General features: G+C 27.8%; 1 long non-coding RNA gene across 1 annotated transcript; it reads right to left on the bottom strand.

The window, feature by feature from the left end:
• Positions 1-9,939: 9,939 nt before the first annotated feature.
• On the bottom strand, positions 9,940-10,245 carry LOC142240447 (uncharacterized). The gene is made up of 2 exons (XR_012723279.1): positions 10,178-10,245; positions 9,940-10,111 (listed from the first exon to the last, which is right to left on the bottom strand). It is a non-coding gene; the product is annotated as an uncharacterized LOC142240447 (long non-coding RNA).
• Between the last annotated feature and the right edge of the window lie 239 nt (positions 10,246-10,484).

Raw genomic sequence — 10,484 nt, 5'->3', positions numbered from 1 at the left:
AGAGATATATTTTTTGTTTGTTACAAGTCCTCAATGTACCACCAATATGGCCAAAATGGGGGAAAAAAATAAAACTTATTTTACAAACTTTGCAAAAATAACGCTACTTTTTCAAAATTAACAAAATGTTAATATTTTGAATTGAAAGCTAACAACAAATTTATTTAACAAAACTAGTCAAAATTGTCACAAAAAATTGGAAAAGTTAACAACTACTCATAAGAGGTACTTCACAAATTTTCTTAGAAATAAAATTTTGACAAAATTTTCTATAGAAATATAATTTTGACAAAATTTTCTATAGAAATAAAATTTTGACAAAATTTTCTATAGGAATAAAATTTTGACAAAATTTTATATAGGAATAAAATTTTGACAAATTTTCTGTAGGAGTAAAATTTTGACAAAACTTTCTTAGAAATAAAATTTTGACAAAGTTTTCTATAGAAATAAAATTTTGACAAAATTTTCCATAGAAATAAAATTTTGACAAAATTTTCTGTAGGAATAGAATTTTTACCAAATTTTCTGTAGGAATAAAATTTTGACAAAATTTTCTATAGAAATAAAATTTGACAAAATTTTCTATAGAAATAAAATTTTGACAAAATTTTCTATAGGAATAAAATTTTGACATTTTCGATAGGAATAAAATTTTCTATATGAATAAAATTTTGACAAAATTCTCTATAGAAATAAGACTTTGGCAAAATTTTCTATAAGAATAAAATGTTGACAAAATTTTCTATAGAAATAAAATTTTGACAAAATTTTCTATAGAAATAAAATTTTGACAAAATTTTCTATAGAAATAAAATTTTGAAAAAACTCTCTATAGAAATAAAATTTTGACAAAATTTTCTATTGAAATAAAATTTTGGTAGATTATTATATTCCTCTTCAACTACTCGTAAGAGGTACTTCACAAATTTTCTTAGAAATAAAATTTTGACAAAATTTTCTATAGAAATATAATTTTGAAAAAATGTTCTATAGAAATAAAATTTTGACAAAATTTTCTATTGAAATAAAATTTTGGTAGATTATTATATTCCTCTTCAACTACTCGTAAGAGGTACTTCACAAATTTTCTTAGAAATAAAATTTTGACAAAATTTTCTATAGAAATATAATTTTGACAAAATTTTCTATAGGAATACAATTTTGACAAAATTTTCTATAGAAAAAAAATTTTGACAAAATTTTCTATAGAAATATAATTTTGACAAAATTTTCTATAGGCATAAAATTTTGACAAAATTTTCTATAGAAATAAAATTTTGACAAAATTTTCTATAGAAATAAAATTTTGACAAAATTTTCTATAGAAATAAAATTTTGACAAAATTTTCTATAGAAATAAAATTTTGACAAAATTTTCTATAGGAATAAAATTTTGACAAAATTTTTCTATAGAAATAAGATTTTGACAAAATTTTCTATAGGAATAGAATTTTTACCAAATTTTCTATAGGAATAAAATTTTGACAACATTTTCTATAGAAATAAAATTTTGACAAAATTTTCTATAGGAATAAAATTTTGACAAAATTTTCTATAGGAATAAAATGTTGACAAAATTTTCTATAGGAATAAAATTTTGACAAAAAAATTTACAAAATAAAAAAAAAAAATATAAATAAAATTTGGCAACATTTTCTAAAGGAATAAAATTTTATTTTTGGCTCTAGGAGCCACCGTGAACCTTAAAACTTACCAAGTGTATTTTTCCGAGTGTATTCGTCATAATATTATATTTAAATGAATAACTCATTCTTATCATTTTATTTTACTTTGCCGTTAAATAAATGAGAAAACGCATCCGATAAGCCAAGCTCTTATTCCAATGGCACATGGATGACTTGGCAAGCCTCATCATTTATTTATTTGAAATTTTATAACAATGGACATCGTTGTCGGTCGCTTTTCGTACGTGATTCGTCATTATTGCTACATTTTAAGTTCAAGTTCTAAACTATTTTGTATTGCAAATTTCCTATTGACATTGTTTTGTTTATTTTATGTATGTACACTCATTCGTAAATATATCCTAGTTGTTTGTTTTCCTAAGAAACATTGTAATCAGGGCTTCGTATTATGAAATACGCTCAGTAGTGTGACACAAAGAGGTACATTTCTAAACTAATTATATACATATACAATATATATTGCTGAATTCAATTGAGCAACGTAGACTTTAAAATATCCAGGAATAAGATCAGAATATTAGGTGAGCTCTTGCACTTTTTGGAACTTCACTGGCTTTAGTCCGAGTTCATTTTTCAATATGTGTTGCATCCGTTCTCGCTATATGTTCAGCACACCAGCAAGTTTTCTACCACTGTGGATTTCGCTCAAATTTAGAAAAATTAATTTTGGTAACGTACAAACATTTCTTCTGCTTAGTTCACTTTGATCTTATGTCTACGGTCATTGAACTTCATATCCACGTTAAGTTCAAAAAAATTTTGAGACATACTTGGGCTAAGGAAAATTTCATTGGTCTGTCTGGAAATATAATAAAATTTAACTACAAACAAATAATTTTCTCCAATAAAAATAAGATAAATTGAGTGTTAGTTTAACTACGGGATTTTCTTTTTCTGTGTACAAATCGAGTAATTAACGCCAAATCCACTACTATCAGCATAATTTGTAGTCTAGCAGTCTATGATTATCTATCACCTATTTTTAAATGTACAATCAAATTGGACAATTTTTTTTTTGGAATTACTTCATATAGTTAGCAACATGAAACAACACTTATTAAAGTCTGTCTAGTAACATAAAATCAAATATTGACTTCAAACACTTAAAATATATTGTTCTTATGTTGAATGTTTATAGAGAAAATTTATTCGTTAAAATTATCAGTCGAATTTTGTAATCTGAAAAAAAGTTTTTAACAACACACATAATTAGGACAGAAAGACAGACATTTGTTGGTCACAGTCATTGAAATTTTTGATAATTTTTATCAACAGACTAAATTCAAATGCTTGCATGTTTGTTTGATAGCTTTATTTCAATAATTTTCTCCAGAAATATTTGGAAATTGGTGAAATTGGTTGGTTTATATAATAAAATATACTACCCCCCCATGTTCCCAAATTCGGAATCGCAAAATTTTAATTTGACCATAATTTCTTAATCCTGAAACTTGTAAACTTAAATCTTGTTAATAAAATTCATTTAATGAGAAGTTTAAATTAAAATTGTAGTGGAGTCCGAGAGTATCTCTATTTTTCCGTTACAAGAAAAATAAATTCTTGCGGTATGCGATTCCGAATATCGGAACAAGCTGGAATTTTTCCAAGTTTTAGGGCTTCCGGGATTCCACTTAAAAGAAAACTTTTTTTGATATCGCATGTATATTGGACATTGAAAAAAATTAGAAATAGTCGAAGACTAGGGCTATAAGGACCTATATAGAAACCTAATTTACGGTGGCTGTTAGCCACAGTAAATTAATTATTTAATAATTATTTCTATAGAAAATTTTGTCAAAATTTTATTTCTCTAGAAAATTTTGTCAAAATGTTATTTCTATAGAAAATTTTGTCAAAATTTTATTTCTATAGAAAATTTTGTCAAAATTTTATTTCTATAGAAAATTTTGTCAAAATTTTATTTCTATAGAAAATTTTGTCAAAATTTTATTTCTATAGAAAATTTTGTCAAAATTTTATTTCTATAGAAAATTTTGTCAAAATTTTATTTCATTCGTTTTGTTTTGTTATTGTTGGTTTTGTTCTTTAAGCATTGTTGTTGTTTTTTTTATTTCAGCTTAAAACCATACATTGATTAAACTACAAGTGTAGCTTAACCAACAGAGCAAAAAAATGTTTGTCAAATTTATTTGGGCAAAGCCCTATAGACTGCAAGATGGTTGGATGGACGCACGTTTCGGAATTACCACATTCCTCATCAGCATCCTCAACTTGCAGCAAAACTATCAACCAATTATCAGAATTTTTTCTGATTTAGTCAAAATTTTATTTCTATAGAAAATTTTGTCAAAATTTTATTTCTATAGAAAATTTTGTCAAAATTTTATTTCATTCGTTTGGTTTTGTTATTATTGGTTTCGTTCTTTAAGCATTGTTGTTGTTTTTTTTATTTCAGCTTAAAACCATACATTGACTAAACTACAAGTGTAGCTTAACCAACAGAGGAAAAGAATGTGTGAATAAATTCTGATAATTGGTTAATAGTTTTGCTGCAAGTAGAGGATGCTGATGAGGAATGTGGTAATTCCGAAACGTGCGTCCATCCAACCATCTTGCAGTCTATAGGGCTTTGTCCAAATAAATTTGACAAACATTCTTTTCCTCTGTTGGTTAAGCTACACTTGTAGTTTAGTCAATGTATGGTTTTAAGCTGAAATAAAAAAACAACAAAATTTTATTTCTATAGAAAATTTTGTCAAAAATTTATTTCTATAGAAAATTTTGTCAAAATTTCATTTTTATAGAACATGTGGTCAAAATGTTATTTCTATAGAAAATTTTGTCAAAATTTTATTTCTACAAAAAATTTCTATAGAAAATTTTGTCAAAATTTTATTTCTATAGAAAATTTTGTCAAAATTTTATTTCTATAGAAAATTTTATTTCTATATAAAATCTTGTCAAATTTTTATTTCTATAGAAAATTTTGTCAAAATGTTATTTCTATATAAAAGCTTGTCAAATTTTTATTTCTATAGAAAATTTTGTCAACATTTTATTTATATAGAAAATTTTCTCAATATTTTATTTCTATAGAAAATTTTGTCAAAATTTTATTTCCATAGAAAATTTAGTCAAAATTTTATTTCCATAGCAATTTTAGTCAAAATTTTATTTCTATAGAAATCTTGTCAAAATTTTATTCCTATAGAAATTTTTATCAAAATTTTATTTGTATGGAAAATTTTGTTAAAATTTAATTTCTATAGAGAATTTTTCAAAATTTTATTTCCATAAAAAATTTTGTCAAAATTTTATTTCCATAGCAAATATTGTCAAAATTTTATTTCCATAGAAATTTTTGTCAAAATTTTATTTATTTATATAAAAATTTTGTCATATTTTTTTCTACAGAAAATTTAGTCAAAATTTTATTTCTACAGAAAATTTTGTCAAGATTTTATTTCTACAGAAAATATTGTCAAAATTTTATTTCTGTAGAAAATATTGTCAAAATTTTATTTTTATAGAACATTTTGTCAAAATTTTATTTCTATAGAACATTTGGTCAAAATGTTATTTCTATAGAAAATTTTGTCAAAATATTATTTCTACAAAAAATTTTGTCAAAATTGTATTTCTATATTGCGTTTATTTACCAAATTCGACACAAAGTAATCTTTGTCAGCACCCTTTTAAGTTGGCAAAAAATCATCGAAATCATCGGAATTGAAATCATCGAATTGACAAAATTTTTTATAATGGAATAAAATGGACTATTTTAAAAGCAAAAAATGTGGACAAACCTTAGGCGACCGTGAATGTACACTTCTGAGAGGATTAACTGTATTATTATTGACCGATATGAACCCACTTTTGCTTGGCTGTTTGAGGACATGTAAATAATAGCTTTACGTAATAAAATTCAAGCGGTTCGAATGAAATTTGCTCCTCCTCCTATATATAACTATGGACCAATTTTTGGATGGTTCATAGAGAGTGTATACTTACATCAGGTACGATCATAAAGCGGATCGAATGTAATTTGCTCCTCCAAGGGTCTCCGGTTTAATATATACCATTCGACTTTACGTCTCCCATATATATAACTTTCGTTCGTTTTACACTAATAGACCACAGAGGCCAACGTTTTTGTCCGATTTACAAGAAATATTGTCATTCTAGTATATGAACATAAAATTAGGTTTGCATTTTCAACTGACCCCCTTGCAAAGTAAATCCGATCATTTTGTTTGTTCACAAACTGATCAATTTGGAATGGGCTCTCATCGAAGTAAACCAAATTTGTTTACTGGCCACTTTCGAGTAATTGAAGCAACTCCTTGTACATATTGCCCTTTTTGGAACTTAAATGGAACTTTTCTTTTGGATCTTAGTGCAAGCTCATTTTTCAATATGTGTTGAGCCGTTCAGCTCTCGAGCAAGTACAGTACGAGTAAATACGGTACAAGTATGGTACGAGAAACAAAAGAGATTTTTCACAATTAAATGCTGGAGAGCTTACCGATACACGCAGATAAGAAATATGATCACCTCAAACATGTTTCAAGAACATATTATTTTGATTTTTCCCGGAAAAACATTTTCTGGCCAAACATAAATATGCTTGGTCAGGTACATAATTTTCCAAAAAAATAAAATAGGTACTGCAAACATGTTAGTGTTCCCCGCCCAAAAATAATATGCCTTGCAAACATGTTGGAGGTGATTATATTCCTTCTCTAGATGTAGCCAGATGCATAATGTTCCAAAACCAATAAAATAGATGCTGCAAACATGTTAGACGTTCCGCGTCCAAAAATAATATGCTTTTGAAAGACGTTGGAGGTGATTATATACAAGTTAGCATACGTGTGCGAATATATTTTATAGTTATTATTATATTATTTTATTTATTATTTTTTTTTTTGTAAAATTTCAACAAAGTGGGGTCAGTACTTTGAACCTAGAGGGTCCGTTTTTAGGCTGATCCATGTCTTCTCTATATTCCCTACAAAATTCTACATATTTCAAAAGAAAAAATGTTGTACCTATGTGCTTTTACAATTTGGAGTTTAAAAAATGCAGAATTTTGACAATTTTTTTCGAAATTTAGGTGCCATTCTCTTTGTCGTAACATTTTTTACGACAAAAAGTTAAACTTTACGAAGAAAATTTAATCTTTTTGGAGCAAGGAACAAATTTGTTAAAAAATAAAATTTCTTGGGAATTAAAAATTTGATTTGGAACCTTTATAACTTTTGAACTAATTATGATATCATTATGATTGTTCAGAGTTTTTATTGCTGAATACACCATTCCCAAAATTCGTATCGAAAATCCCCAAAGTGGGGATTTGCATATTTCTCAACTGTTTACGGGTATGATGTTGAAACCTTCTACAGTTAGTTAGTGGACACATGTGGCTTTTTGGAAAATCTTAGCAATCAATCCTTTGCCAAATGAGAATTTTTTAAAACAAAATTTTTTCATTTTAAAAAATTGTCGATTTTGGGTTGAGAAGAACTCATATACTACTTGACCAAAATGACTGATAAAAAACTTAAAACGTATCTTTATTTGGGAGAAGTCCAGAAAAAAATGTTACGACAGAAAGAATGGAAAAGCCTCTTTCGAAAAAATTGGACAAAATTCTGTATTTTTTTTATTTCAAATTGTGGAATCTACAACTTGTAATCTAAAGCACATAGGTACAAAAACGGAACTTCTAGGTTCAAAATACCGACCCAACTTTGTTGAAATTTTTCAACAAAAAAAATAAATTGTAGGCCCATATCTCTCGAACTACACGCAAAAAAATAATTCTTTCCTCCCAAACGAACTTTTAGACAAACAAAGTTCGTTTCTCATTTGCTTTTCGCTGTAAGGAAGTGTATTTGGAAGAAAAGTATATACTTTTTGTGATAAACGTTTATTCTTTTCCAGGATGTAAAAACAATTTCATAAAGACTAACTCAAAAAAAAATTTTTCTGGCTAATTGCATTTTCCCTCACATCTTTCTCATTTCAACGAAGATTTTTAGTTCTTAGCACCTTTTTCTGTAATACAAACAATGTAGAAGAAATTATACGATTTTATAAATTTTTAAAATTTGTTTACCTTTCGCCTGGACGGAGAATCGAACCGCGGACCATGCACTTTGTAAGCCAACACACTAACCACTGAGCTATGTACCTGTTATGGTCATCAATAGATAAATATCCATATAAGTTATATTTATATAGCATAGCTTGCTGCGCCCACGAACCGAATAAACAAAGTTTATTTAACAGAAACAAACATTTAGTTTGGCACCGTGGAGCAGTGGTTGCTACGTCTGACTCTCATGCCAAGGGTCGTGGGTTCGATCCCTGCTTCGACCAAAGTTTTTTTTTTTTTTTTTTTTTTTTTTTTACATATATTCTACATATGTTCGGAAGATTCCTAAAAAAATGTTCAACATTACATTGTACTATATTAAATTTTGAACTGTAAAATGTGTTTTATTAAAGACCAAAAGTCAGAAAAGAACAGTGTTTGATATAAACGAAATGGACTCTGTTGTTGTTTCAAAAATAACTTTTTTCATTGAAAAAATAAAAAATTTGTAACAAACGAATTTTTTTGTTGATAAAAGTTTAAAATTTTCGAAGCAATTCAAAAAACTCTAACAAAAGAAAAACGTTTTCGGTACACGTTTTCCAAACGTTTTTTTTCTATAATATATATATATTCGCACACGCTCTATAATTGTCCATAATTGTGGATTTGAATGCTAAAAAAATTTTCAGGTCAGCCCGTGCACCTACTAGGCACCCACAAACTTGCAAACTTAGAGGAAAACACCTCAGCTTTCATACAAAGATATGTTGATATCTTTATCCGTTATATGTTGATATCTTTATCCGTTCTAAAGTTGCAAAATTATTTCCAAAAAAGCGATTTGGAACCACTGTGCACACCCTCATAAAAAATCGCTTCTGTAACATATACTCCCAAACATATTTTGCTTCAAGCATATACATTTTTGGGTATTGCCCAAACATTTATATGTTTGATCTCTCCCAATATATATAAAGTCTCCCGATTTTACTTCTTGGGCTTATAGAAACCGCAGTTTTTATTCAATTTACCTGAAATTGGAAATCTAGAGGTATTGTAGGACCACAAATACGTGTGCCAAAAATTGTGAGTATCGGTCCATGTTTTGGTATGGTCCCCATACAAAACGACCTCCCGATTTGGGGTCTTGGGCTTATAGAAACCGTAGTTTTTAACCAATTTGTCTGAAATTGGAAATCTAGAGGTATTTTAGGACCATAAAGAGGTGTGCCGAAAATGGTGAGTATCGGTTCATATTTTGGTAAAGCCCCCATATAGACCGATTTTTCTTCTTGTAATGGTCTCTGTTTTTTGGGATGCGCATGGAATATTTTTTATCGATTATCTTGAGAAGGGACAAACCATCAACAGTGACTATTATATGGTGTTATTGGAGCGTTTGAAGGTCGAAATCGTGGCAAAACGGCGTATCGGTCCATGTTTTGGTATGGTCCCCATATAAAACGACTTCCCGATTTGGGGTCTTGGGCTATTAGAAACCGTAGTTTTTATCCAATTTGTCTGAAATTGGAAATCTAGAGGTATTTTAGGACTATAAAGAGGTGTGCCGACAATGGTGAGTATCGGACCATATTTTGGTATAGCCCCCATATAGACCGATTTACCGATTTTACTTCTTGGGCTTCTAGAATCCGAAGTTTTTATCCTATTTGTCTGAAATTGGAAATCTAGAGGTATTTTCGGGTCATAAAGAGGTGTGCCGAAAACGAAAACGACGATCTCCCGATTTAACTCTTTCGGTTTCTAGAAACCATAGTTTTTATCCGATTTGCCTAAAATTGTAAATAGTCTGGTGTTTTACACCCAGAAAAAAGTGATCCCTTCCTTAAGTTAAAATGAACTCATTGTGAAGAAAGTTGAACTTCGTATAGCGCCAAAGACATTTTTATTTGTTTGAATGATGTGATTTTCGTATAAATTAGGTAGAATGCATTCCATATATTAGTTAACATTTTTCTATATTTATGTACCACTATACTACAGAATGAAAAAATTGAACTGAATTGAATTCATATATGGAATGATTTTATTGAACTTTTTTCATTCATTTGGACAATCTTACATATTTGTAGTAAACCTTTTACTTCAAATTTAAATCTGCTTACCTTCGCTTTTAAATACAATTTTATGTATTTATATAAGCAATTTTTTCTTCAATAAAAGACATATTTTATTAATATATTAAATACATTTATATAGAATCAACAGCATCGACTGGCCTTGAAATATTAAAACACATTTTTTTCTTCTTCTAGTACTTTTCACTTTGAATAGTTTGCTGCCTAGCAATTTTGTCCACCTTTTACAATTTCAATACCTACAAATATAAACAAAAAATCCAAAACCATTTTTTTCACAAAAGGTTAGCGTCACTGAATATTACCTGATAATTGAAGATTCCAAAATGAAGTCGAATGAAGGGGTTGTTATTCTGCTGGTGGTTTCTTTTTTATAAAAAAAAAAACGAATATTTTTCTCACTAATTTAAAATAACAAATATTTTATATATTTTATTTGTTTTATAATATTATTTTACTATATTATTTTTTAACAATCTCTCCGTATACCATAACAACGCGATTCCAACTAAAAAACCAACCCACGCGCAAACACATCGATTACATCGATGACAGGTATCGATTACAGGTAGATAAAAGAAATGTAGGAAATTTTCCTATATTCTAACAAGT

Source organism: Haematobia irritans, chromosome 5 (genome assembly GCF_050003625.1).
Source record: "Haematobia irritans isolate KBUSLIRL chromosome 5, ASM5000362v1, whole genome shotgun sequence".
Lineage (NCBI taxonomy): Eukaryota > Metazoa > Arthropoda > Insecta > Diptera > Muscidae > Haematobia > Haematobia irritans.
Note: the sequence above shows the minus strand (reverse complement) of the source record. Positions and strands in the feature narration are given on the sequence as shown.